The 27,839-nt window shown below is 51.4% G+C and overlaps 1 protein-coding gene across 8 annotated transcripts in view; it reads left to right on the top strand.

Annotated features, from left to right (window-relative positions):
• KAT14 (lysine acetyltransferase 14) overlaps nt 1-27,839 on the top strand; it is a 151,636-nt gene that overhangs the window by 99,167 nt on the left and 24,630 nt on the right. The window contains exon 11 of one of the 8 annotated variants that reach the window (XR_007905342.1): nt 7,030-7,040. The exons of the other annotated variants lie outside the window; for them this stretch is intronic. The gene's annotated coding sequence lies outside the window, so the exon portion shown is untranslated. Of the gene's footprint in view, nt 1-7,029; nt 7,041-27,839 lie in introns of those variants that run through there. 8 annotated transcript variants of the gene reach the window in all.

The following is a 27,839-nucleotide window of genomic DNA, read 5'->3' as shown; positions in this document are numbered from 1 at the left end:
GTCTTGCTTAGCAGACCTCCTAGTTTTGGCAACTGCTGAGCAGGGCTGGCACAGCATCTGCATTGTCAGCTTCCTCCCTTGAATCGGGGGTAAGATCATGGGAGGGGATACTGACAGGCCAGTTGAGCCAAATTGACGAAAGGGATATTCCAGAATATATGGTGGCAGATCAGCTGCAAAAGCTCAGGAAAGGAACAGGAAAGGGGGGAAATCCATTTTTTTTACAATACTTGCCTTCTGAGTGACCTCGCTGTGTGGTGAAGCCCTGCTTCCTGTGATGTGGCCAGGCATCGCTGCTGACGAGAAGAAGAGAATAAACCTTTTTATTTTTCTCTTCACTTATTCATGCACAAACTTTGGCTTTTGCTTTAGTAAAGTGCCTGATCTCAAGGTAGAAGTCATTTTCCATCTTATTCTGTCTCTCCTGTCTGACTGGGAAGGGCAGTGATAGAGCGACTTGGTGGGCACCTGGCATCCAGGCAAGGTCAACCCACTGCAATATTGCAGGGTCTCATGGAACAAAAGGACTGCTGGGACACTGGGGAAATTCACGGAAAAAAGTGGTCGTCGTGACACTGCCCTGCACCATGGAACCATATGTTCCCTGGGAAACTACAGAAAACCAGGGAATTAAGGAACGTCATTGGGACGTGCGGAACCTCATGGAATTAAACAAACCCTGGGATATCTTTGAAACTTCCTGGAATCAAAGGGAGAAACAAAAGAATTAAACACAATGACCAGAAACCATTGCATAGAACATTTCTTTAAGATGCCAGCTGGGGATTCATGGGGGTACTCTGCCATGCATGAATCAAAGAATCAGTATAAATTTCGGAATATAAATACAGTGATACTTGAAAGATTCCCCACTCACAAGCAGTCCATAATAAGGTTATGATTTTGGAGTCAAAGAGCATCTTGGGTTTTATTCGTGGAGCAAGACTGCCATCTAGTGTCCGTTTCTTATGGGGGGAGCAGTCATGTTCGCAGAGTGGTCTTTTCGCTTAGGAGGCCTCGTAGCACCTCTGATTGATCTATCCGACCTCTAACCCTAAAATGAATGTTCTAGGACCAGCTAAGACATGTGTCTTAGAACTTCCCGTTTGCTTAAACAATATTTAATTGACTTTCTTCTTAAGAGAACGTCTTATTAAACAAGTTTTCTGAGGCATGTAAGCTAATTTCTTGAAGATGGCCATGCGATACATGCTCTATTAGTTTCCATGTATCATCGACATTCGCTCTCCTAAAACTATTTGTAGTCTTAAAAGAAAAGACCACTACCATGCCAAGAAAGCAAATCCCTTTGTTGATTAGGATATCATTTTTATTTTAGTTAAATCTTCCGATTTACTAAGTCGTTCAGAAAGGAGATCCTCCATCATTTCAGTGCCATTGTGACAATATGGGGCCTCATGTTACCCATGGAACACTGAACACTGCAGACTCCCCTGGAATCAAGGGGTTATTTTGACACTCTCGGGCCTCATGGAAGAGGGAGGCCCTGCAGAGAGACCTCAAAGCAGAGGTTTGGGCAATCATCAACCAGAGGAAGTTCAATAAGGGGAAGTGCCAGATTATGTCCTCAGGATGGGGCAACCCAGGATGTCTGGACAGACTGGGAACGACGTGCTGCATAGCAGTGCTGGAAAATGGCCCCTGGGGTCCTGGTTGATGGCCAGTTGGCCAGTGGTGCCCTGGCAGGGACTCACTGCTCAGTCACACGAGGGTTTTCAGGCACACGAGTCCTTCCCTTGCACACACACACAGAGACAGTTCATGGCAGAAGGGGCAGTATCTCCTGGGGCTCCTATTGCCGCGCCCGGAGCCTGGATGCACATCAGACCTCTTGGGGTGCCACCTGCTCTGCCACTATCTGAGATGCCCCACGGCCTGAGGGATAGACACGGGGAGCTCTGTCCACAGAAGCACATCCCAGAACTGCATCCAGGGGCGTTGCCAGGGTTTAGTACCATAAATGCAAAGTGACACTGAGACACTCTTTGTACCACTTAGCTTCAAGGCCCCCCCAGGAGGCCGATGGCAATTGTACTTGCTCAGAGTCATGTCCCCACACCAACACCAGGTATGTGCTCAAGACTTGTCTGTTCAATGCAAAGAGAGACACCCTGTCTAGTCCTTCCGCCTCTCTCCAGGGAAGGCTAAAGAACCTCTGCGGACTGGTGAGAAACCAGTACTGGAAGTAGAGGTTCCATTGTGAGTGCCAACCAAGAGTGGTTTGCAGGTCTGCGATGCATGCCCTGGGGTTATCGAGTGCACAAGGGAATAGCTCACACCCTTCCCTGGTTTTCCTTCATATCCTCCTACGGAGGTGACAAAGATGGGAAAGAGAATGAAATTTTTGGCTGTGCCTCTGAGTGCCCCTCAACCTGCTGCAGATATGCTGGTTCCAGCAAATCCAGTTGAGGAGTGACAGGCAGTTCCCTGGTCCTCTGAGCAAGAGTAGCAGGAGGAGGGAAACAGCAGAGCTTTCCTCACGGAGACTGCATCTCCATGGGTCCAAAGCAGGAGGGAGATGCCATGCCACTTCTGAGCTTTCTCTGGGGAAGGTGCTTCTCCAGTGCACTGCCTCACCATAGCATTGGTGCCAGAGGCCCTGAAAAAAGCCCAAGTAGTCTTTGTCACCAGCAGAAGTTCTCCTGCTGCCAGCAGGGATGATCCCCGGGATGGACCAGGAGAGGCTGAGCCCGGGCTGCTGAGCCTGGAGGGATTGTCTTCCTCTCGTGCCCTGGACCATTCTCACAATTACGTGCCCTGGAGGACAATTCGGGAGTCTCCAGGTGCCAGCAAAGGAGGGATAAGAACGATGAGATGATGGCAATGAAAAAAACTCATGGCCTGCCCTCCGCATCCAGCCCTCACCCGAGGAGAGACCGAGCGACGCGGAGGTCGAGCTCAGCCCCGGGGCGGAGTTGGCGGAGGAGGGCAGCAGAGAGAGAAGAAGGCAGAGGAGGGAGAGGAGGTGGAGAGGAAGGGGCCCGGCCGGAGCAGAGAGCCGGTGCTGTCGGGGGCAGTGAGAGGTCGGGCAGTGGATCGGCAGATGCGGCGCTGTAGAAGAGCCTGTGGGCTCCTGGCATAGTTCTGCCTCTTAGGCATCAGAGCAGAGACAACACATTTAAAGGAAGGTGAGTATTTTGCAATTGTACTGAAGGAACACTGGAGAAGGAATGAAGGATGGTCAGAAAAATAACATTCCATGCATGGTCCATCAACCAGTCTTCCTGAGCCCTGGGCCACATGGATGGAAGTCTTTCCTTTCTTACTGGTTTTTTTTGCTCTCTCACCACCTCTAACACTTGTTCTGGCTTGGCTGCACCTCACTCTGTCGCACTTTCTGCGTCCGCAGATTCTTCAGCACACCTCCGAGATTTAGTGTTCAGATCCTTGAAGAGTGACAATCCAAGTCTTGCAGACCATTACCGTGTCTTTTCCACACTCAAGGCCAAAATCCACCTCCTATCCAAAGAGAAAGATCTTCATGAACCAGAGAATTGCAGTGCCTGCCTGGAGGGGATAAGAGTATTCAGGAGAGGATGGCTCAGGAGAAGTTAAGGACGTACATGGCAGCTGACTGCAGTATGCCCGGACTTGCACTGCGCTACGCTGTGTATGTCACTTGGCAACCGGCCTGTGCTCTGTGGAGGACTGAAACCCCCTGCTTTCATAGGGGCACTATTTTGCTCAGCTGTAAAAAGTTACCCCATTTTTGTATATCTAAGAAAATCCCCTGAGAGCTCCAAAGACGACCGTGTCAATGAATCCGTGTCCGCCAGGGTGCAGCAATACAGCGCCACTTCCCCAGCACTGGACCCGGAGAGCCAGAGGACCGTCCAACGACGGTCTGCCGACACCGAGAGCCGCCCCACTGGCGAACGCAGACTAGAAAAGTTTGTTCTCTTTCCCATATTTTTCATCGCCGTAAATTCTGAGGGTTCCTTTCTCCCTGAAAACACACAACACTGATCCTGCAAACAGAGAGCCCTGAATATGTTGACAGCCTGGGGAAAACTGGAAGTCGTGCCAGAGGCAGCCTGGAGGCAGAATGCAACGCATTATTAAAGCTAGTGAGAGGAGAGCTTGATAGACCTATGCCAGCCTCGAAAGGATCTGCTGATTTTTTTAGAAAGGCAGAAAAATTGCATTGCAGAGACAGTCGAGATATCCTGTGGTGGCAGCGGGTGGATGGGCACCCGGCAGTGGTGGATGAGAAGAACAGGGAGAGGAAGAGAGGGTGAAGGGAAGAGCAGAGACGGAGAAGAGATTTGAAGTTTCTCTTCCTTCTTATTTCCTTACAGAAGTAAGATCATCTGGAGTGAACACATGCAAGACAGCAAACACGGCATTTGCAACGTTTTCCCTCTATTCAGTGGTATTTCCGCACAGGGGCCTGAAAACCCTGTTGAGTGTTTTCTGGGAAGAGGAAGAAGGATAGAGTGATGAAATGCCGGGATTTAGACAGAAGGTTTCCTAGGCAGAGAGCGAGGACGAGACAGACGAAGTTCATGCTGAGTCCAACCTGCGTGTTTGCTGAGAGGGTCAGAAATGACCTCCCTGTCCCGAGAAAACAGAGCTGCCAGAAACGACTCTCTTGGGGGAGCAAAGAAAGAAGGAGGGCAGAGAAATGAACTCTTCTTTCAGTGCCTGAAAGTCTCTCTTTGGGTTTCTCCCTGCGCCAGCAGGAGCCCCTGTGGCTCCCTCAGCCGATGGCATGCTGAGCATTACCTGACTCTGGAGCACCAGTCACGGGCAGGGGCTTTTCCCGTTCAGCTCGCAGTGCAGTCCTCCCCTCCCCAGCTGCAATCACCTGCTCTGCTGCACACCCGCTGCTGGGATTTTGGGAGCTCCGAGGTTTCTTTTCTGCTGCACCTTTCACATCTTCCCGTGCTGTCCTCAACTCTCTGGGCTGCTTGCCGTTTCCTCGGGGAACACGTGCCTCCTCCACATCTGTGGCTTCTCCCCTATCCCTCTTCATCTGCCTGGGACCAATGCCTCTCTCCCCAGTTCCCCAGGAAGGGGAGAGAAACCCTGCTGCGCAACAGCCCAGGGTCTCTGACTCTGTCTTGATCTGCTGGGAAAATGCACAGTGTGAGAGAGGAAGGTGGCTCCAGCAGGGCTGCTGGATGTCCCAGCCCCAGCGATGGCAAGGACAGCATATTCCCTAGGGAAAGTGATGAGTGATGAGCGGGGAACAGGATCACGACTCCGGTAGGTGATCCTCAAGGACACGCAGGGAGCACACGGGGCACCCACCAGAGTGCTGCCTGCGAGAGGTGGGGCTGGGAGAGCCTTAGCTCACCCATCTGAAAGGGTAGCTGAAGGGTTGAGGGCTTGGCAGATGGAAACACTCACTCTAAGCCCCTTCTCTAGATCAACTCCAGAGCGATCTCAGACACCCATCATAACGCAGGAAACATATTGTTCAATTTGGTTACGTCTAACATGGGGTTTCCTCCACAAAATATTTATGAGGATGTGAAAAAGGATGGAATGATGAAAATGGTAAGAGTAAGATCATTCCAGTGGAAATGCTGCACCTCCTCCAGGTGTAACAGGAGATTTCGAGGAAGGTGGAGGGTCCTGATATTTTCCCAGTCTTGCCAGGTGGAAGAGCAACATCAAGCTCACCCTCCCTAGACCTGTGGGCTCCTGACATGGTTCTGCCCTCTTACGTATCAGAGCAGAGATAACACATTTACAGGAAAATGAGGACACGGCATTTCTGCTGAGAGGATAATGGAGTATGGTCCTGCCACCAACCTCCTGAACCCAGGGCCGCATGGATGGAAGTCTTTCCTTTTTTTACCGCTTTTGTCTGCTTACTCACCACCTCTACCACTTGGTCGGGCTTGGCTGCACCTCGCTCCGTCGGCACTTTCTGCCTCCGCAGATTCTTCAGCACACCTCCGAGATTTAGCGTGCAGATCCTTGAAGAGTGACACTCCAAGTCTTGCAGACCATTACCGTGTCTTTTCCACCCTCAAGGCAAGGCTAGACTCGTCCTCCTATCCAAAGAGAAAGATCTTCATGAACCAGAGAATGGCGGTGCCTGCCTGAAGGGGAAAAGAGTATTCAGGGGACGACGGCTCAGGAGAACTTAAGGACACACATTGCAGCTGACTGCAGTATGCCCAGACTTGCGCTGCGCTACGCTGTGTATGTCACTTGACACCCAGACATTCTGTCACAAGCCTGTGCTCTGTGGAGGACTGAAACGCCCTGCTTTCATAGGGGCCCTATTTTGCTCGGCTGTAAAAACAGCTACCGCATTTTTGTATTTCTAAGAAAATCTCCTGAGAGCTCCAAAGACGACCGTGTCAATGAATCCGTGTCCGCCAGGGTGCAGCAATAGAGCGGCGTTTCCCCAGCACTGGACCCGGAGAGCCAGAGGACCGTCCAACGACGGTCTGCCGACACCGAGAGCCGCCCCACTGGCGCACGCAGCTCTCCGGACCCTTTAGCAGCGCGTGCCAGGAGCTCGGGGCTGTGGCCCGGCAGCTGCCGGTAGAAATGGATAAAATCATGGATTCGTAGGTTGGCGTGTAAGCATTTGACGGTGATTTCACTGCCCTCGGTGGTCTCTGCCAACGGGTCCTGCTGCACCTGGGCTCTGCCTGCAGACACTGGCGGGGGGAGATAAAGAAGAAAGCCGTCAGAATTGCTTTTTGCGCTGGATGTTGTTTCCCAGAACAAAGGGCACAGAAAAAATCAGGAACACACGGAGAAGAATTTTAAAAGGATGTCAAGGTGAGCAGTAGTGGAAGTGTCCATAAGTATTAGCTGGAGAGATGAGTGCGGGAAGAGAGGTGGATTGGCGGAGTCACTGAAGAATGGAAAGCTGCGGGACTGAGCAAGGCAAAGAGAGAAAGAAAAGTAGTAAAGGGGAAGGACGGATGGCAGGAGTTCTCTGAAGGACAGAGAGTAAAGTAAGGAAAGGAGAACGGTTCGAAAAAGGGAGGGTTTTTCCGAGGGAGTGCTTTACGAAGCAGAGGGAAGGACAGACGGGAGGATAGATCGGAGACTGAGTTCTGTGAAGAACCTGCCAGGCAGGACGGCAACATCGAGGGACCTGCACCGCCATCCCAGACCTACTCACCGAGCAGAACCGCGGCCAGCACAGCCAACCCCGCTCCACGCCAGAGCCGCATCCGCCGATCCGCCGCCCGGTCTCTCGCTGCCCCCGCCAGCCCCGGCTCTCTGCTTCGGTCGGGCCGCCTCCTCTCCACCTCCTCTCCCTCCTCTACCTTCATCTCCTTCCCCTGCCCTCGTCAACCAACTAACTCCGCCCTGAGGCTGAGCCCGGCCTCCGCGTCTCTCGGGCTCTCATCGGGTGCTGGCTGGATGCGGAGGGCAGGCGAGAGCGGCGGCAGAGGAGCGGCGGTCGAGGTTCTGCACCGCGGAGGCGGCTGGGGCAGGCTGTGTGTCAAGGGGGCGGTTTCGTATCGGGGAGCTCAAGATTGACAGACCATGATCTTTTTTCATCGCCATCATCTCTTCCCTCTCATCCCTGCTTTGCTGGCACGTGGAGACTTCTGAATTGTCCTCTGGGGCACGTGTTATTAAGATTGGTCCAGGTGCATGTGTTTCAGACCATCCCTCCCGGCTCAGCAGCCCGGGCTCAGCCTCTCCTGGCATGTCCCTGGGAGCATCCTTGCTGGCAGCAGAAGCAATTCTACTGGCCAGACAAACCACTTGGGGTTTAGTCAGGGGCTGTGACACCAGTGCCACGGCGAGGGAGAAGCACCTTCGCCAGAGAAAGCTCCAGAGAAAGCTCGCACGTGGCATGTCATCTCCCTCCTGCTTTGAACTCATGCAGTCTCCGTGAGGAGAGCGCTGCTGTGTTTCTCCTCCTGCTCAGAGGACCAGGCAACAGTCTGTCACACCTGAACTTTGTATGTTGGAACCAGCACATCTGCTGCAGGTTGAGGGGCACTCAGAGGCAGTTGGTGTGCCAGCCTGGGCAATCCATAGGTAGCAAAAGCTTTCCGTCCAGGAAGCTTTGATCAAGGAAGATTCTTCCTTCGTATTCAATTTTGAGAGCAGGGCTGGCAGTTCTGAGGTAGGTCTGAAAAAAGCACACAACAGCCCTTCTCCCCAGGAAAGGAAACCTGGAAGCTTTGGCTTTCTGGTGCAGTTGGTGGGTCAGCCTGGGCACTCCATGGGCAGCAAGAGCTTTTGGTCCTGCCAGGTTTTATCTGGGATGAATCTTCGTCCCTATTCAATTTTATGACTCCATCTGACAGTTTCATCAGAGAGCTGAAAAAAGCCAAAACAGCCATTCTCCACAGGAAAGAAAGCCTGTAGCCTTTGACTTTCTGTTGTAGTTGGTGGGCCAACCTGGGCACTTGATGGGCAGCAAAATTTTCCTGGTGTGGCACTTTTTGCCTTGGAGGAATCTTTGTCCGTTTGCAATTTTGGGAGTCAGGCTGGCAGTTGGGAGGCAGGTCTGGAAACAGGAAACAACAACCCTTATCGCCAGTAGAGAAAAACTGGAAGCTTTTGCTTTGTTGTGCAGTTGGTTTGTCAGCCTGGAGACTCCATTGGCAGGAAGAGCTTTCTGAGCTGGCACCTTTGGTGTGGGAGGAATCTTTGTCCGTTTGCAAATTTGGGAGTAGGGCTGGAAGTTGGGAGGTAAGGCTGGAAAGAGGAAACAACAGCCCATATCTCCAGGAAAGAAAGCCTGGAAGCTTTGGTTTTGTGGTGCAGTTGGTGGGCCAGCCTGGGCACTCCATGGACAGCAAGAGCTTTCTGTGCTGGCAACTTTAGTCTGGGGGGAATCTTTGTCCATATGCAATTTTGGGAGTTGGGCTGGCAGTTGGGAGGCAGGGCTGAAAACAGGAAACAACAGCCCTTATCCCCAGGAAGGAAAGCCTGGAAGCTTTGGCTTTGTGGTGCAGTTGGTGTGTCAGCCTGGGCAATCCATGGGGAGCAAGAGCTTTCTGTGCTGGCACCTTTGGTGTGGGAGGAGTCCTTGTCCGTAGGCAATTTTGGGAGTCAGGCTGTCAGTTGTGAGGTAGGGCTGAAAACAGGAAACAACAGCCCTTATCGCTGGGAAAGAAAGCCTGGAAGCTTTGGCTTTGTGGTGCTGTTTGTGGGCCAACCTGGGCACTCCATGAGCAGCAAGAGATTTCTGTGCTGGCACCTTTGTTCTGGAAGGAATCTTAATCCGTATGCAATTTTGGGAGTTGGGCTGGAAGTTGGGAGGTAAGGCTGGAAAGAGGAAACAACAGCCCATATCTCCAGGAAAGAAAGCCTGGAACCTTTGCCTTTCTGGTGTACTTGGTGGGTCAGCCTGGGCATGCTATTGTCAGCAAGGGCTATCTGTGCTGACACCTTTGGTGTGAGAGGAATCTTTGTTTGTATGCAATTTTGGGAACTGGGCTGTCAATTGCGAGGCAGGGGTGAAAACAGGAAAACACAGCCCTTATCCCCAAAAAGAAATCCTGGAAGCTTTTGCTTTGTGTTGCAGTTGGTTTGTCACCATAGAGACTCCATTGGCAGGAAGAGCTTTCAGTTCTGGCAATTTTAGTCTGGGGGGAATCTTCATCCATATGCAATTTTGGGAGTCGGGCTGGCAGTTGGGAGGCAGGTCTGAAAACAGGAAACAACAGCCTTTATCTCCAGGAAAGAAAGCCTGGAAGCTTTGGTTTTGTGGTACAACTGGTGTGTCATTCTGGGCACTCCATGGGCTGCAAGAGCTTTCTGTGCTGGCAACTTTGGTGTGGGAGGAGTCCTCGTCCATATGTAATTTTGGGAGTCGGGCTGGCAGTTGGGAGGCAGGGTTGAAAACTGGAAACACCAGCCCTTATCCCCAGGAAAGAAAGCCTGGAAGCTTTGGCTTTGTGGTGCAGTTTGAGTTAGCCTGGGGACTCCATGGGCAGCAAGAGCTTTCTCTCCATGTACCTTTCTTCTGGGAGGAATCTTTGTGTCCATTTGCAATTTTGGGAGTCAAACTGGCAGTTGGGAGGCAGGTCTGAAAACAGGAAAAAACAGGCCTTATCGCTGGGAAAGAAAGCCTGGAAGCTTTTGCTTTGTGGTGCTGTTGGTTGGCCAGCCTGGGGACTCCATGGGCAGCAAGAGCTTTCTGTGCTGGCACCTTTCTTCTTGAAGGAATCTTTGTATGCAATTTTGGGAGTTGGGCTGGCAGTTGGGAGGCAGATCTGAGAAAATGAAACAATAGCTATTTCCCCAAGTAAGAAAGATTGGAAGCTTTGGTTTTTTGTGGTGTACTTGGTAGGTCAGCCTGGACACTCTATGGGAAGCAAGAACTTTCTGTGCTGGCACCTTTGTTGTGGGAGGAATCTTAGTTTGTATGCAATTTTGGGAGTCGGTCTGGCAGTTGTGAGGCAGGGCTCAAAACAGGAAACAACAGCCCTTATCACCAGGAAAGAGCCTGGAAGCTTTGGCTTTGTGGTGCAGTTGGTGGGCCAGGCTGAGCACTCCATGAGCAGCAAGAGCTTTCTGTTCTGGTACTGTTATTCTGGGAGGAATCTTCTTCCATTTTCAATTTTGGGAGTCAGGCTGGCAGTTGTGAGGCAGGGCTGGAAACAGGAAACAACAGCTTTTATCCCCAAGAAAGAAAGACTTTAGGCTTTGGCTTTGTGGTGCAGTTGGTTGACCAGGCTGGACAGTTGATGAGCAGCAAGAGCTTTCTGTGCTGGCACCTTGGGTGTGGGAGGAATCTTTGTTTGTATGCAATTTTCGGAGTTGGGCTGGTAGATGTGAGGCAGGGCTGAAAACAGGAAACAATAGCCCATATCTCCAGGAAAGAAAGCCTGGAAGCTTTGGCTTTGTGGTGCAGCTGGTGTGTCATTCTGGGCAATCCATGGGCAGCAAGCGCTTCCTGTACTGGTGTCCTAGTTAGGACAGCTGAGATCAGTTCATCATGGTGGGTGTAACCCAAAACTGTATTCTATAGCCTTCCATGTCATTTCCCAGAAACTAGACTATTGTTGTCAATAGACTATTCGCACCCTCTGCCCATAGAGCATGGTGGGTGTAACCCAAAACTGTATTCTATAGCCTTCCATGTCATTTCCCAGAAACTAGACTATTGTTGTCAATAGACTATTCGCACCCTCTGCCCATAGAGCCTGACTCCTCAGGCTATAAACTAGGTGTTAAGAGGCCTGTGAGATAGAAGGATGTTTCTGTCCTCACACCCTTTGTGAACTCCCCGCCCTGAGGAGAGTACCAAGCATTCCTGCCTGAACTGGAGGATATATAATCTTGGAGTTTTGGAACATTTTTCAACCCACTCGTGGGATCCAGAGGACGGCTGCATCTCATCGCTCTCAACCAGATTTAGACCACCACTGGACTGCGATCACCAGTTCTGGCCAGACTGCAGCAGCTCTCCCACCAGCAGGTTCTTCCCCTCTCCCTTTACTTTGGACTCAAACAGGGCCCAAGGAACACCATTTTGTTCAGGCCCCAGGGTACTGGGTTATACATTTGGGTTTTTGTGGGTTGAGACCAATTGTTTGTTTGTATTATTGTACTTACTGTATTATTTTAATAAATTGTTATTCTGACTTATAATCTCTCCTTTGAGTTGGGTTCATTCCCCCTGCTGGTTAACTTTTAAACCAGCACATTTTGGCGCCCAAACGTCGGGCAGAGAGAGAGAAGTCAGAATCACAATTTCATTTTAAGCATTTGTCTATTTGAATATAGAAACTCCCTGATCACAATGTTGTCTGATGCACTCACATGGATGTTGTATTTGAGCCTGTTCATATTTCCACAGATGGGGTATTATTTGCCTGTTTTGATGCTCTCTTTAAGACCAGGGAAAGGGATCCAAATTGTTTTATTAGTATATTATGTTTATGTCATTCTAACATCAGAAGCAATGAGTTTCATTGTAAATGTGTATTCAGTCCTGTTTGCCTGTCCTGGTTTGGGTTGCTACCTCTGGGGCCTCATTAAAAATCGTACCCAGCTTTTTGGGGGAACAGGGGTGGATGGTTTCCAGCCTCTCACCTCCTTCTTCCCCTTCAGACCTGCTACAACAGTTTTTGAAAATATTGAGTTCCTTTTTGATGTTAAGGACAGCATAATGTTATTGTTAGTGTTGCTCTGTCTGCTCTGTACTGTGTACACCATGTTTAGGGTCAGAAAAGTGCCTTTTAGGGAGGTTGTTTGGACACCTGCCCTGGGAGCAGATAATGCTGAGTGGCACGGGAAGTGGGAGGACATCAGCCAGTATTTGGAAAAGTTTTCTCCTCCAATGATCTGGAAATTCACCCCTGAACAACTGCAGGATCCTGTTAGCATGATAAGACTGGTGAAGGAAAAATGCTCTGGCAGCTCCAGAGATGGCCAGCTCACAGCAACCTGCTGGGCCCTGGCCACTGCCTACCGGGCACTACTTGACATAGTACAGCACTGTCAGGGGGAGGAGAGAAGGAGCAAATCCGCAGACACCACGTCCACCCAAACCACAGCTGAGTCAGAGGGAGAAAGAAATAAACCAACCGGCACCGTGTCCACACAAACCATCGAGGAGCCAGAAGAACAAGCAAAACCAATAGCAGTCGCCCCTGTCCAGAAAAGGAAATCAAAGACTAAATCAGTCCGTATAGCAAATGATGACGAAGAGGCAGGACCTTCACATCCACCGGAGGAGACAGAGCCAGAAATAATCACTCGGTCCCTATCCCTGGGTGAGCTACGTGAGCTCCGGAGAGAGTTCACACGACAGGCAAATGAGTCCATTCTGACCTGGCTGCTCCGAATCTGGGATGCCGCAGCTAACGATACGATCCTAGATGGGAGTGAAGCCAGACAGCTGGGATCCCTGTCTCGAGATGTAGTCATTGATCAGGGGATTGGAAGGAGGCAGGAAACTCTCAGCCTCTGGCGGCGACTGTTGTCCAGTGTGAGGGAGAGATACCTTTGCAAGGAGGACCTCCACGTACAGCAAGGACAGTGGAACACGATGGAACAAGGTATCCGGTGCTTAAGGGAGTTAGCTGTACTGGAGATAATCTTTTCAGAGGATGAAAGATTCCCTAAGAGTCCAGATGGCGTACAGTGCACCTCCCAAATGTGGTTAAAGTTTGCACGACTCGGGCCAGAAATGTATTCCCGCTACTTAGCAACGCTGCAATGGAGGGAGGGAGAGGACAAGGTGGGAGCATTGGTTAGCAAACTCAGGATTTATGAAGACACTGTCACCGCCCCATTACGAGCCCACGTCTCATCTGTGGAAACCAAACTGGCTGAACACGTCCGAAGCCTGGAAGAGAAAATTGAAGAGGGACACCAGAAGCTAAGAGAAGAAATTAAGGAAGGGATTTCCCATATCTCGCCAAGACAAACAAGAGTCTCTGCTATCAGGAGCCAGCGTCCCCCAGCTAAGGAGAGAAGGTACACTCCACGTGGCGATCTATGGTTTTACCTCCGTGAGCATGGAGAAGATATGAGGAAGTGGGATGGGAAACCCACCTCTTCCTTAGCAGCCCGGGTACGTGAACTGAAAAGAGGAACAAATACCATAAAGAACTCTTCAAGGGTAAACGTTGCTCCAGTCTCTCGTGGGCAAGACTCCAGACGGTACAGGAATGATGATACGTCTGATCCTCTTGAAGGGACCTCCAGGTCATACCCACAAGAAGAGCACAGTGAGTACCATGACCAGGACTAGGGGTGCCCTGCCTCTAGCCAGGTAGAGGAGAGGGACAATCGAGTCTATTGGACTGTGTGGATTCGGTGGCCTGGCACATCAGAGCCACAAAGATATAAGGCTTTAGTGGACACTGGTGCACAATGTACATTAATGCCATCAAGATACGTAGGGGCAGAATCCATCTCCATTTCTGGGGTGACAGGGGGATCCCAACAGCTGACTGTACTGGAAGCTGAAGTGAGCCTGACTGGGAAGGAATGGCACAGACACCCCATCGTGACTGGTCCAGAGGCCCCGTGTATCCTTGGCATAGATTACCTGAGGAGTGGGTATTTCAAAGACCCAAAAGGACTTCGTTGGGCTTTTGGCATAGCTGCTGTGGAGACGGAGGAAATTAGACAGTTGAACACCTTGCCTGGTCTCTCAGAGGACCCCTCTGCTGTGGGACTGCTGAAGGTTGAAGAACAATTGGTACCGATAGCCACAGCAACAGTGCACCGTCGGCAATACCGCACCGACCGAGACTCTGTGACCCCTATACATAGAATGATCCGTGAACTGGAGACCCAGGGGGTGGTCAACAAGACTCGCTCACCCTTTAATAGCCCTATATGGCCAGTGCGTAAGTCCAGCGGAGAGTGGAGGCTGACGGTGGATTACCGTGGACTCAATGAAGTCACACCATCCCTGAGTGCTGCTGTGCCGGACATGCTGGAGCTCCAGTATGAGCTGGAGTCCAAGGAAGCCAAGTGGTATGCCACCATTGACATTGCAAATGCCTTTTTCTCCATTCCTTTGGCAGCAGAGTGCAGACCACAATTTGCTTTCACTTGGAGAGGTGTGCAGTACACCTGGAATCGACTGCCTCAGGGGTGGAAACACAGTCCCAGCATTTGCCATGGACTGATCCAGACTGCACTGGAAAAGGGTGAGGCTCCAGAGCACCTACAGTACATTGATGACATCATTGTATGGGGGAACACAGCGGGCGAAGTCTTCGAGAAAGGAGAGAAGATAATCCAGATTCTCCTAAGAGCCGGTTTTGCCATTAAACGGAGTAAGGTCAAGGGACCTGCTCAGGAAATTCAGTTCCTAGGAGTGAAGTGGCAAGATGGACGCCGTCTAATTCCAATGGAGGTGATTAACAAAATAGCAACCATGTCCCCACCAACCAGCAAGAAGGAAACACAGGCTTTCCTAGGCGCTGTGGGCTTTTGGAGGATGCATATCCCCGAGTATAGTCAGATTGTAAGCCCTCTCTACCTTGTGACACGGAAGAAAAATGATTTCCAGTGGGGCCCCGAACAACAACAAGCCTTTGAACAAATTAAACAGGAGATTGCCCATGCGGTAGCCCTTGGGCCAGTAAGGACAGGACAGGACGTGAAGAACGTGCTCTACACCGCAGCCGGGGAGAATGGCCCTTCTTGGAGCCTCTGGCAGAAAGTGCCTGGAGAGACCCGAGGACGACCGCTAGGATTCTGGAGTCGGGGATACAAAGGATCTGAAGCCAGCTATACACCAACTGAGAAAGAGATCCTGGCTGCCTATGAAGGAGTTCGAGCTGCCTCAGAAGTAATCGGCACCGAAGCGCAGCTCCTCCTGGCACCCCGACTACCAGTGCTGGGCTGGATGTTCAAGGGAAGAGTTCCTTCCACACATCATGCCACCGATGCCACATGGAGTAAGTGGATGGCTCTGATCACGCAGCGAACCCGGATAGGGAATCCTAATCGCCCTGGGATTCTGGAAATTATCACCAATTGGCCCGAAGGTGAGAGTTTCGGACTATCCTCTGAAGAAGAGGAGGAGAAGGTGACACGGGCTGAGGAGGCCCCACCATATGACAAGCTACCCGCAGATGAAAGGCGATATGTGCTCTTCACGGATGGCTCCTGCCGCATTGTAGGGACAAACCGAAAATGGAAGGCAGCTGTATGGAGTCCCACACGGCGAGTTGCAGAAGCGACTGAAGGACAAGGTGGGTCAAGTCAGTTTGCAGAGCTTAAAGCCGTTCAGTTGGCTTTGGATATAGCTGAACGAGAGAAGTGGCCAAGACTCTATCTCTACACTGACTCATGGATGGTGGCCAATGCTCTGTGGGGATGGCTGGAAAGATGGAAAAAGGCCAACTGGCAGCGCCAAGGGAAACCCATCTGGGCGGCGGAGATGTGGCAGGACATCGCTGGCCGGGTAGAGAAGCTGAGTGTGAAGGTCCGTCACGTAGACGCTCATGTAGGCAAGAAACGGGCTAATGAGGAGCATTGTAACAACGAGCAGGCGGACCGAGCTGCCAGGATTAAAGTCTCTCAGGTCGATCTGGATTGGCAGCACAAAGGAGAATTATTTCTGGCTCGATGGGCCCATGACGCCTCCGGTCACCAGGGGAGAGATGCAACATACAGATGGGCTCGTGACCGAGGGGTGGACTTAACCAAGGACATTGTCTCACAGGTCATCCATGACTGTGAGACATGTGCTGCCATCAAGCAGACCAAGCGGGTGAAGCCTCTATGGTATGGTGGACGGTGGTCAAAGTACAGGTATGGGGAAGCCTGGCAAGTTGACTACATCACGCTCCCCAAAACCCGCCAAGGCAAGCACTACGTACTGACCATGGTAGAAGGAAGCACTGGATGGTTGGAGACATACCCCGTGCCTCATGCCACTGCCCGGAATACCATCCTGGGCCTTGAAAAACAAGTCCTGTGGCGACACGGCACCCCGGAGAGAATTGAGTCTGATAATGGGACCCATTTCAAGAATGGCCTTATAGACACCTGGGCCAAAGAGCACGGCATTGAGTGGGTGTATCATATCCCCTACCATGCACCAGCTGCTGGAAAAGTTGAGCGGTGCAACGGACTGCTGAAAACCACTCTGAAGGCACTGTGTGGGGAGACTCTCAAACACTGGGAGCTGCATTTAGCAAAGGCCACCTGGTTGGTCAACACCCGAGGTTCCATCAATCGAGCTGGCCCTGCCCAATCAGAACTTTTGCATACTGTAGATGGAGATAAAGTCCCCGTGGTACATATGAGAGGAATGTTAGGGAAGACTGTTTGGATTAGTCCCACCTCAAGCAAAGGCAAACCCATTCGAGGGATTGTTTTTGCTCAGGGACCTGGTTCCACCTGGTGGGTAATGCAAAAAGATGGGGAGACACGTTGTGTACCACAAGGGGACCTAATTTTGAGTGAGAATGGTCTGTAATGTTTCATTGTATATATATATATATATAGATAGATAGATAGATGTATATAGTTTTAAAGGGATATAGTTTTTAAAGGGGGTTAATTTGGGCATGACATGGATGGCATAGAATAAGGGGTGGATAATGTCCTAGTTAGGACAGCTGAGATCAGTTCATCATGGTGGGTGTAACCCAAAACTGTATTCTATAGCCTTCCATGTCATTTCCCAGAAACTAGACTATTGTTGTCAATAGACTATTCGCACCCTCTGCCCATAGAGCATGGTGGGTGTAACCCAAAACTGTATTCTATAGCCTTCCATGTCATTTCCCAGAAACTAGACTATTGTTGTCAATAGACTATTCGCACCCTCTGCCCATAGAGCCTGACTCCTCAGGCTATAAACTAGGTGTTAAGAGGCCTGTGAGATAGAAGGATGTTTCTGTCCTCACACCCTTTGTGAACTCCCCGCCCTGAGGAGAGTACCAAGCATTCCTGCCTGAACTGGAGGATATATAATCTTGGAGTTTTGGAACATTTTTCAACCCACTCGTGGGATCCAGAGGACGGCTGCATCTCATCGCTCTCAACCAGATTTAGACCACCACTGGACTGCGATCACCAGTTCTGGCCAGACTGCAGCAGCTCTCCCACCAGCAGGTTCTTCCCCTCTCCCTTTACTTTGGACTCAAACAGGGCCCAAGGAACACCATTTTGTTCAGGCCCCAGGGTACTGGGTTATACATTTGGGTTTTTGTGGGTTGAGACCAATTGTTTGTTTGTATTATTGTACTTACTGTATTATTTTAATAAATTGTTATTCTGACTTATAATCTCTCCTTTGAGTTGGGTTCATTCCCCCTGCTGGTTAACTTTTAAACCAGCACAACTGGTAACTTTAGACTGGGAGGAATCTTTGTTTGTATGCAGTTTCGGCAGTCGTGTTGGCAGTTGGGAGGCATGGTTTAAAACAGGAAACAATAACCCTTATGCTCAGGAAGGAAAACCTGGAAGGTATGCCCTGTGTTGTCACTGCCAGCCAGACTCCCAAAATTGAATACGGATGAAGATTCCTTTCAGAGAAAAGGTGCTACACCAGGAAGCTCTTGCTGTCCATCGAGTGCCAAGGCTGGCCAACAAACTGAACCAGAAAGCCGAACCTTCCTTTGCTGGGGAGAAGGCCCGTTGTGTTCTTTTTCAGCCCTGCGTTCAAACTGCCAGCCCGACTCCCAAAATTCCATACGGACAAAGATTCTACCCACACAAAAGTGCCACACCAGGAAGCTCTTGCTGCCCATGGAATGCTCAGGCTGCACCACCAACTGCACCAGTAAGCCAATGCTTCCAGGCGTCCTTTATTTAGGATAAGGGCTGTTGTTTGATATTTCCAGACCTGCCTCAGAACTGCCAGCTCGACTCCCAAAATTGCATACAGATGAAGATTCTTTCTTGATCAAAGGTTCCAGGATGGAAAGCTTTTGTTACCATGGAGGTCTCAGGCTGGTCCAACAACTGCAGCAGAAAGCCAAGTCTTTCAAGGTTTATGTCCCTGGAAAAAGGGCTGTTGTTTTCCTTTTTTCAGCTTTGCCCTGCATAGGGACGAAGATTCCTCCCAGATCAAAGGTGCCACACCAGAAAGCTCTAACTGCCCATGGAGTGCCCTGGCTGACCCACCAACTGCACCAGAAAACAAATCCTTCCAACCTCTTTTATTTAGGATAAGAGCTGTTGTTTGCTTATTCCAGACATGCCTCAGAACTGCCAGCCCAGCTCACAAAATTGAATATGGACGAAGATTCTTCCTTGATCAAAGCTTCCAGGATGGAAAGCTTTTGCTACCCATGGAGTGCTCAGGCTGGCCCACCAAATGCACCAGAATGCCAAGGCTTCCAGGTTTTATTTCCCAAGAAAAGAGCTGTTGTTTCCTTTTTTCAGCCCTACCCTGCATAGGGACAAAGATACCTCCGAGATCAAAGGTACCACAGTGCTCTTGGAAATGAGCTGGTGTGATCTGGATCTGTGAGCAGCCCTGACCTCACACAGCACTCATCCAACGGCAGGAAGACCCTGCCTGGCCCCTGCTGGGGTTCTTACAACCCCACCTGCAGAGGTGTGGGCAACTACCCAGGCAGGATTAGACCCGACCCTGGTAGGCAGCAAAGTCCCTGCCCTGGCACAAAGAACCCCGGGGCACAGGGACCCTGCTCTGCAGGACAGCCCCGGGCACCCCTGGCTGCACCCCCACCTTCCCACCCCGCAACCATCTCTGGGAGAAGGAGCCCACCTGCGCTGTCCCTCTGACGGTGCTGCGGGGAAGGTCTGCCCTGGAGAACATCCTCCTCCTGTGCCACAGAGAAACTGGGAGAGTCCGGACAGATGCGCAAGGCTGTGGGATGTGGTAGCTTTAGGAGATTCCTCCAGGAACATAAGTGACATTGCCCTGCACCTGTAGATTCACTCTGCAGAGGACTGTGAAGTTGTGTCCCCAAGGGAAGTCTCAACTAAACACCTCCCATCTTTCCGCTGCCTTTAACCTCCCTCTGCCTTGCTTCTCTTCTCTCGTGGCTACAGGCAGTGCCCTCCACCCTGCTGGGCTGTGCAGAGGAGCTGCTCCTGGGCAGAGCTGTCTCTCTGCAGTGCTGCCCGCTTGCCAGGAGCTCCCTGTGTGCCCGGAGCCAGGCCCAGCTGAGCAGCACAGCAAGAGCCAAAGGCAACCCTTTCTCTGCCCCTCTGGGTTCCCTGCAGGTGTGCCTGGGGCTTCAGGGGAACCTGCTGTGGAGCAGGCTGAAGGAAACAATGATGTTCCCTCTTCTCACCTCTTCAGTGACACTTCTTTCCAGCAGTGACATTTCTCCTCTTAGAAAATTAACAGGGTATGATGATCACCTTTTCTAGTTTCATCATTACACAGGACACCAAGAGGGTGACAGCAAAGGCTCTAATAACTCCCTGGCACAGTGGGGGTTTTCCTGGAGTCACACACAGAAATGTGTCAGGGCTCTGAGAGGTGTCCACCCCTGAGCTGGACTGATGCACTGCTCACACACGTGAGAGACACGAGTGCTTCCCTCGCACACACATGGGCAGTTCATTGCAGCAGGGGCAGTGTCTCCCTGGGCTCCTGCTGCCACTCCCAGAGCCTGGAGCCACCTCAGCCCTCTAGTGCTCCCACCCTGCCCACTCCAACACTTCAGATGAACACTGGGGTTTTCTACTCACTGGAACTGTCCAGTCCAGCCCCTCCCCAGTCCCCCCATCTCCCTGCCCTGCCCCAGCCCAGCAGAGCAGCACAGTCGTTTCTGGTCCTGCAGCAAGAAAGGGAGGAAATAGAGGACAGAGACAGTGACTCTGCATCTGGACTGCTCAGGAGATCATCAGCTCAGGCGGAAGCTCCTGCAGCCCCAGGGCCAGACCCGCTTCCCAGTGGCCTAGGCAACTGCTGCCACGTGGGCACAAGCTCTGCTGCCCAGGATGGTCCTGTAGTGCAGGGCTTTGCAGATGGCCACGTAGCAGTCGTAGGACATGATGGTGAGAAGGGCAACCTCCGCTGTGATCAAGGAGAAAAGCAAAAAACACCTGTGCAGCTCATCCTGAGTAGGAGATGACCCTGGTGTTCCAGAGGGAACTGGCCATGGCTTTGGGGACAGTGGTGCAGATGCAACCCAGGTGTGTGAAGGAGAGGTGGAGCAGGAAGAAGTCCCTGGGGGTGTGCAGGTGGTGGTGGCAGGCTACGGTGCTGAGGATGAGGCCGTTGCCCAGGAGGGCAGCCAGGGAGATGCCCAGGAAGAAGTAGAAGTGCAAGAGCTGCAGCCCTCGCATGCCAGGAGGAGGAAGTGGGGGATGGAGGTGCTGTTGGACATGAACTTCCTCTGGGCATCAGGAACTGTCCAAGGAAGAAAAGGCAGTGAAAACTTAGGGACAGCTGAGTCACTGTAACACGGGGGGCATCATGGAACCAAACGAACCCTGAGACATTTCAGAATCCCACGTGTGTTGGGTCTGTCTGAGTTGGAGTTCATTTTCTCACTGAAGCAGTCACAGTGCTGTGCTTGGTATTGAGAGCTACAAAGGGGTTAATCACGCTATGATTTTGGGGTCAAATAGCATCTTGGATTTTATTCGTGGAGCAAGACTGCCATCTAGTGTCCGTTTCTTCGGGGGGTGGGGGGGGCAGTCATTTCCGCAGAGTGGTCTTGCTTAGCAGACCTCCTAGTTTTGGCAACTGCTGAGCAGGGCTGGCACAGCATCTGCATTGTCAGCTTCCTCCCTTGAATCGGGGGTAAGATCATGGGAGGGGATACTGACAGGCCAGTTGAGCCAAATTGACGAAAGGGATATTCCAGAATATATGGTGGCAGATCAGCTGCAAAAGCTCAGGAAAGGAACAGGAAAGGGGGGAAATCCATTTTTTTTACAATACTTGCCTTCTGAGTGACCTCGCTGTGTGGTGAAGCCCTGCTTCCTGTGATGTGGCCAGGCATCGCTGCTGACGAGAAGAAGAGAATAAACCTTTTTATTTTTCTCTTCACTTATTCATGCACAAACTTTGGCTTTTGCTTTAGTAAAGTGCCTGATCTCAAGGTAGAAGTCATTTTCCATCTTATTCTGTCTCTCCTGTCTGACTGGGAAGGGCAGTGATAGAGCGACTTGGTGGGCACCTGGCATCCAGGCAAGGTCAACCCACTGCAATATTGCAGGGTCTCATGGAACAAAAGGACTGCTGGGACACTGGGGAAATTCACGGAAAAAAGTGGTCGTCGTGACACTGCCCTGCACCATGGAACCATATGTTCCCTGGGAAACTACAGAAAACCAGGGAATTAAGGAACGTCATTGGGACGTGCGGAACCTCATGGAATTAAACAAACCCTGGGATATCTTTGAAACTTCCTGGAATCAAAGGGAGAAACAAAAGAATTAAACACAATGACCAGAAACCATTGCATAGAACATTTCTTTAAGATGCCAGCTGGGGATTCATGGGGGTACTCTGCCATGCATGAATCAAAGAATCAGTATAAATTTCGGAATATAAATACAGTGATACTTGAAAGATTCCCCACTCACAAGCAGTCCATAATAAGGTTATGATTTTGGAGTCAAAGAGCATCTTGGGTTTTATTCGTGGAGCAAGACTGCCATCTAGTGTCCGTTTCTTATGGGGGGAGCAGTCATGTTCGCAGAGTGGTCTTTTCGCTTAGGAGGCCTCGTAGCACCTCTGATTGATCTATCCGACCTCTAACCCTAAAATGAATGTTCTAGGACCAGCTAAGACATGTGTCTTAGAACTTCCCGTTTGCTTAAACAATATTTAATTGACTTTCTTCTTAAGAGAACGTCTTATTAAACAAGTTTTCTGAGGCATGTAAGCTAATTTCTTGAAGATGGCCATGCGATACATGCTCTATTAGTTTCCATGTATCATCGACATTCGCTCTCCTAAAACTATTTGTAGTCTTAAAAGAAAAGACCACTACCATGCCAAGAAAGCAAATCCCTTTGTTGATTAGGATATCATTTTTATTTTAGTTAAATCTTCCGATTTACTAAGTCGTTCAGAAAGGAGATCCTCCATCATTTCAGTGCCATTGTGACAATATGGGGCCTCATGTTACCCATGGAACACTGAACACTGCAGACTCCCCTGGAATCAAGGGGTTATTTTGACACTCTCGGGCCTCATGGAAGAGGGAGGCCCTGCAGAGAGACCTCAAAGCAGAGGTTTGGGCAATCATCAACCAGAGGAAGTTCAATAAGGGGAAGTGCCAGATTATGTCCTCAGGATGGGGCAACCCAGGATGTCTGGACAGACTGGGAACGACGTGCTGCATAGCAGTGCTGGAAAATGGCCCCTGGGGTCCTGGTTGATGGCCAGTTGGCCAGTGGTGCCCTGGCAGGGACTCACTGCTCAGTCACACGAGGGTTTTCAGGCACACGAGTCCTTCCCTTGCACACACACACAGAGACAGTTCATGGCAGAAGGGGCAGTATCTCCTGGGGCTCCTATTGCCGCGCCCGGAGCCTGGATGCACATCAGACCTCTTGGGGTGCCACCTGCTCTGCCACTATCTGAGATGCCCCACGGCCTGAGGGATAGACACGGGGAGCTCTGTCCACAGAAGCACATCCCAGAACTGCATCCAGGGGCGTTGCCAGGGTTTAGTACCATAAATGCAAAGTGACACTGAGACACTCTTTGTACCACTTAGCTTCAAGGCCCCCCCAGGAGGCCGATGGCAATTGTACTTGCTCAGAGTCATGTCCCCACACCAACACCAGGTATGTGCTCAAGACTTGTCTGTTCAATGCAAAGAGAGACACCCTGTCTAGTCCTTCCGCCTCTCTCCAGGGAAGGCTAAAGAACCTCTGCGGACTGGTGAGAAACCAGTACTGGAAGTAGAGGTTCCATTGTGAGTGCCAACCAAGAGTGGTTTGCAGGTCTGCGATGCATGCCCTGGGGTTATCGAGTGCACAAGGGAATAGCTCACACCCTTCCCTGGTTTTCCTTCATATCCTCCTACGGAGGTGACAAAGATGGGAAAGAGAATGAAATTTTTGGCTGTGCCTCTGAGTGCCCCTCAACCTGCTGCAGATATGCTGGTTCCAGCAAATCCAGTTGAGGAGTGACAGGCAGTTCCCTGGTCCTCTGAGCAAGAGTAGCAGGAGGAGGGAAACAGCAGAGCTTTCCTCACGGAGACTGCATCTCCATGGGTCCAAAGCAGGAGGGAGATGCCATGCCACTTCTGAGCTTTCTCTGGGGAAGGTGCTTCTCCAGTGCACTGCCTCACCATAGCATTGGTGCCAGAGGCCCTGAAAAAAGCCCAAGTAGTCTTTGTCACCAGCAGAAGTTCTCCTGCTGCCAGCAGGGATGATCCCCGGGATGGACCAGGAGAGGCTGAGTCCGGGCTGCTGAACCTGGAGGGATTGTCTTCCTCTCGTGCCCTGGACCATTCTCACAATTACGTGCCCTGGAGGACAATTCGGGAGTCTCCAGGTGCCAGCAAAGGAGGGATAAGAACGATGAGATGATGGCAATGAAAAAAAACTCATGGCCTGCCCTCCGCATCCAGCCCTCACCCGAGGAGAGACCGAGCGACGCGGAGGTCGAGCTCAGCCCCGGGGCGGAGTTGGCGGAGGAGGGCAGCAGAGAGAGAAGAAGGCAGAGGAGGGAGAGGAGGTGGAGAGGAAGGGGCCCGGCCGGAGCAGAGAGCCGGTGCTGTCGGGGGCAGTGAGAGGTCGGGCAGTGGATCGGCAGATGCGGCGCTGTAGAAGAGCCTGTGGGCTCCTGGCATAGTTCTGCCTCTTAGGCATCAGAGCAGAGACAACACATTTAAAGGAAGGTGAGTATTTTGCAATTGTACTGAAGGAACATTGGAGAAGGAATGAAGGATGGTCAGAAAAATAACATTCCATGCATGGTCCATCAACCAGTCTTCCTGAGCCCTGGGCCACATGGATGGAAGTCTTTCCTTTCTTACTGGTTTTTTTTGCTCTCTCACCACCTCTAACACTTGTTCTGGCTTGGCTGCACCTCACTCTGTCGCACTTTCTGCGTCCGCAGATTCTTCAGCACACCTCCGAGATTTAGTGTTCAGATCCTTGAAGAGTGACAATCCAAGTCTTGCAGACCATTACCGTGTCTTTTCCACACTCAAGGCCAAAATCCACCTCCTATCCAAAGAGAAAGATCTTCATGAACCAGAGAATTGCAGTGCCTGCCTGGAGGGGATAAGACTTCTGAATTGTCCTCTGGGGCACGTGTTATTAAGATTGGTCCAGGTGCATGCGTTTCAGACCATCCCTCCCGGCTCAGCAGCCCGGGCTCAGCCTCTCCTGGCATGTCCCTGGGAGCATCCTTGCTGGCAGCAGAAGCAATTCTACTGGCCAGACAAACCACTTGGGGTTTAGTCAGGGGCTGTGACACCAGTGCCATGGCGAGGGAGAAGCACCTTCGCCAGAGAAAGCTCCAGAGAAAGCTCGCACGTGGCATGTCATCTCCCTCCTGCTTTGAACTCATGCAGTCTCCGTGAGGAGAGCGCTGCTGTGTTTCTCCTCCTGCTCAGAGGACCAGGCAACAGTCTGTCACACCTGAACTTTGCATGTTGGAACCAGCATATCTGCTGCAGGTTGAGGGGCACCCAGAGGTAGAGTAGAAAAGTTCGTTCTCTTTCCCATATTTTTCATCGCCGTGAATTCTGAGGGTTCCTTTCTCCCTGAAAACACACAACACTGATCCTGCAAACAGAGAGCCCTGAATATGTTGGCAGCCTGGGGAAAACTGGAAGTCGTGCCAGAGGCAGCCTGGAGGCAGAATGCAACGCATTATTAAAGCTAGTGAGAGGAGAGCTTGATAGACCTATGCCAGCCTCGAAAGGATCTGCTGATTTTTTTAGAAAGGCAGAAAAATTGCATTGCAGAGACAGTCGAGATATCCTGTGGTGGCAGCGGGTGGATGGGCACCCGGCAGTGGTGGATGAGAGGAACAGGGAGAGGCAGAGAGGATGAAGGGAAGAGTAGAGACGGAGAAGAGATCTGAAGTTTCTCTTCCTTCTTATTTCCTGACAGAAGTAAGATCATCTGGAGTGAACAAATGCAAGACAGCAAACACGACATTTGCAACGTTTTCCCTCTATTCAGTGGTATTTCCGCACAGGGTCCTGAAAACCCTGTTGAGTGTTTTCTGGGAGGAGGAAGAAGGATAGAGTGATGAAATGCTGTGATTTAGACAGAAGGTTTCCTAGGCAGAGAGTGAGGACGAGACAGATGAAGTTCATGCTGAGCCCAACCTGTGTGCTCGCTGAGAGGGTCAGAAATGACCTCCCTGTCCCGAGAAAACAGAGCTGCCAGAAACGACTCTCCTGGGGGAGCAAAGGAAGAAGGAGGGCAGAGAAATGAACTCTTCTTTCAGTGCCTGAAAGTCTCTCTTTGGGTTTCTCCCTGCGCCAGCAGGAGCCCCTGTGGCTCCCTCAGCCGATGGCATGCTGAGCATTACCTGACTCTGGAGCACCAGTCACGGGCAGGGGCTTTTCCCGTTCAGCTCGCAGTGCAGTCCTCCCCTCCCCAGCTGCAATCACCTGCTCTGCTGCACACCCGCTGCTGGGATTTTGGGAGCTCCGGGGCTTCTTTTCTGCTGCACCTTTCACATCTTCCCGTGCTGTCCTCAACTCTCTGGGCTGCTTGCCGTTTCCTCGGGGAACACGTACCTCCTCCACATCTGTGGCTTCTCCCCTATCCCTCTTCATCTGCCTGGGACGACTGCCTCTCTCCCCAGTTCCCCAGGAAGGGGAGAGAAACCCTGCTGCGCAACAACCCAGGGTCTCTGACTCTGCCTTGCTCTGCTGGGAAAATGCACAGTGTGAGAGAGGAAGGTGGCTCCAGCAGGGCTGCTGGATGTCCCAGCCCCAGCGATGGCAAGGACAGCATATTCCCTAGGGAAGGTGATGAGTGATGAGCGAGGAACAGGATCACGACTCCGGTAGGTGATCCTCAAGGACACGCAGGGAGCACACGGGGCACCCACCAGAGTGCTACCTGCGAGAGGTGGGGCTGGGAGAGCCTTAGCCCACCCATCTGAAAGGGTAGCTGAAGGGCTGAGGGCTTGGCAGACGGAAACACTCACTCTAAGCCCCTTCTCTAGATCAACTCCAGAGCGATCTCAGACACCCATCATAACGCAGGAAACATATTGTTCAATTTGGTTACGTCTAACATGGGGTTTCCTCCACAAAATATTTATGAGGATGTGAAAAAGGATGGAATGATGAAAATGGTAAGAGTAAGATCATTCCAGTGGATATGCTGCACCTCCTCCAGGTGTAACAGGAGATTTCGAGGAAGGTGGAGGGTCCTGATATTTTCCCAGTCTTGCCAGGCGGAAGAGCAACATCAAGCTCACCCTCCCTAGACCTGTGGGCTCCTGACATGGTTCTGCCCTCTTACGTATCAGAGCAGAGATAACACATTTACAGGAAAGTGAGGACACTGCATTTCTGCTGAGAGGATAATGGAGTATGGTCCTGCCACCAACCTCCTGAACCCAGGGTCGCATGGATGGAAGTCTTTCCTTTTTTTACCGCTTTTGTCTGCTCACTCACGACCTCTACCACTTGGTCGGGCTTGGCTGCACCTCGCTCCGTCGCACTTTCTGCCTCCGCAGATTCTTCAGCACACCTCCGAGATTTAACGTGCAGATCCTTGAAGAGTGACACTCCAAGTCTTGCAGACTATTACCGTGTCTTTTCCACCCTCAAATCAAGGCTAGACTCGTCCTCCTATCCAAAGAGAAAGATCTTCATGAACCAGAGAATGGCGGTGCCTGCCTGAAGGGGAAAAGAGTATTCAGGGGACGACGGCTCAGGAGAACTTAAGGACACACATTGCAGCTGACTGCAGTATGCCCAGACTTGCGCTGCGCTACGCTGTGTATGTCACTTGACACCGAGACATTCTGTCACAAGCCTGTGCTCCGTGGAGGACTGAAACGCCCTGCTTTCATAGGGGCCCTATTTTGCTCGGCTGTAAAAACAGCTACCGCATTTTTGTATTTCTAAGAAAATCCCCTGAGAGCTCCAAAGACGACCGTGTCAATGAATCCGTGTCCGCCAGGGTGCAGCAATAGAGCGGCGCTTCCCCAGCACTGGACCCGGAGAGCCAGAGGACCGTCCAACGACGGTCTGCCGACACCGAGAGCCGCCCCACTGGCGCACGCAGCTCTCCGGACCCTTTAGCAGCGCGTGCCAGGAGCTCGGGGCTGTGGCCCGGCAGCTGCCGGTAGAAATGGATAAAATCATGGATTCGTAGGTTGACGTGTGAGCATTTGACGGTGATTTCACTGCCCTCGGTGGTCTCTGCCAACAGGTCCTGCTGCACCTGGGCTCTGCCTGCAGACACTGGCGGGGGGAGATAAAGAAGAAAGCCGTCAGAATTGCTTTTTGCGCTGGATGTTGTTTCCCAGAACAAAGGGCACAGAAAAAATCAGGAACACACGGAGA

The sequence above is a fragment of the Manacus candei genome, unplaced genomic scaffold, assembly GCF_025592945.1.
Source record: "Manacus candei isolate 608988 ecotype Guabito, Panama unplaced genomic scaffold, ASM2559294v1 h1tg000035l, whole genome shotgun sequence".
In the NCBI taxonomy this organism is placed as follows: Eukaryota; Metazoa; Chordata; class Aves; order Passeriformes; family Pipridae; genus Manacus; species Manacus candei.
This window is presented reverse-complemented; position numbering and strand designations above follow the sequence as displayed.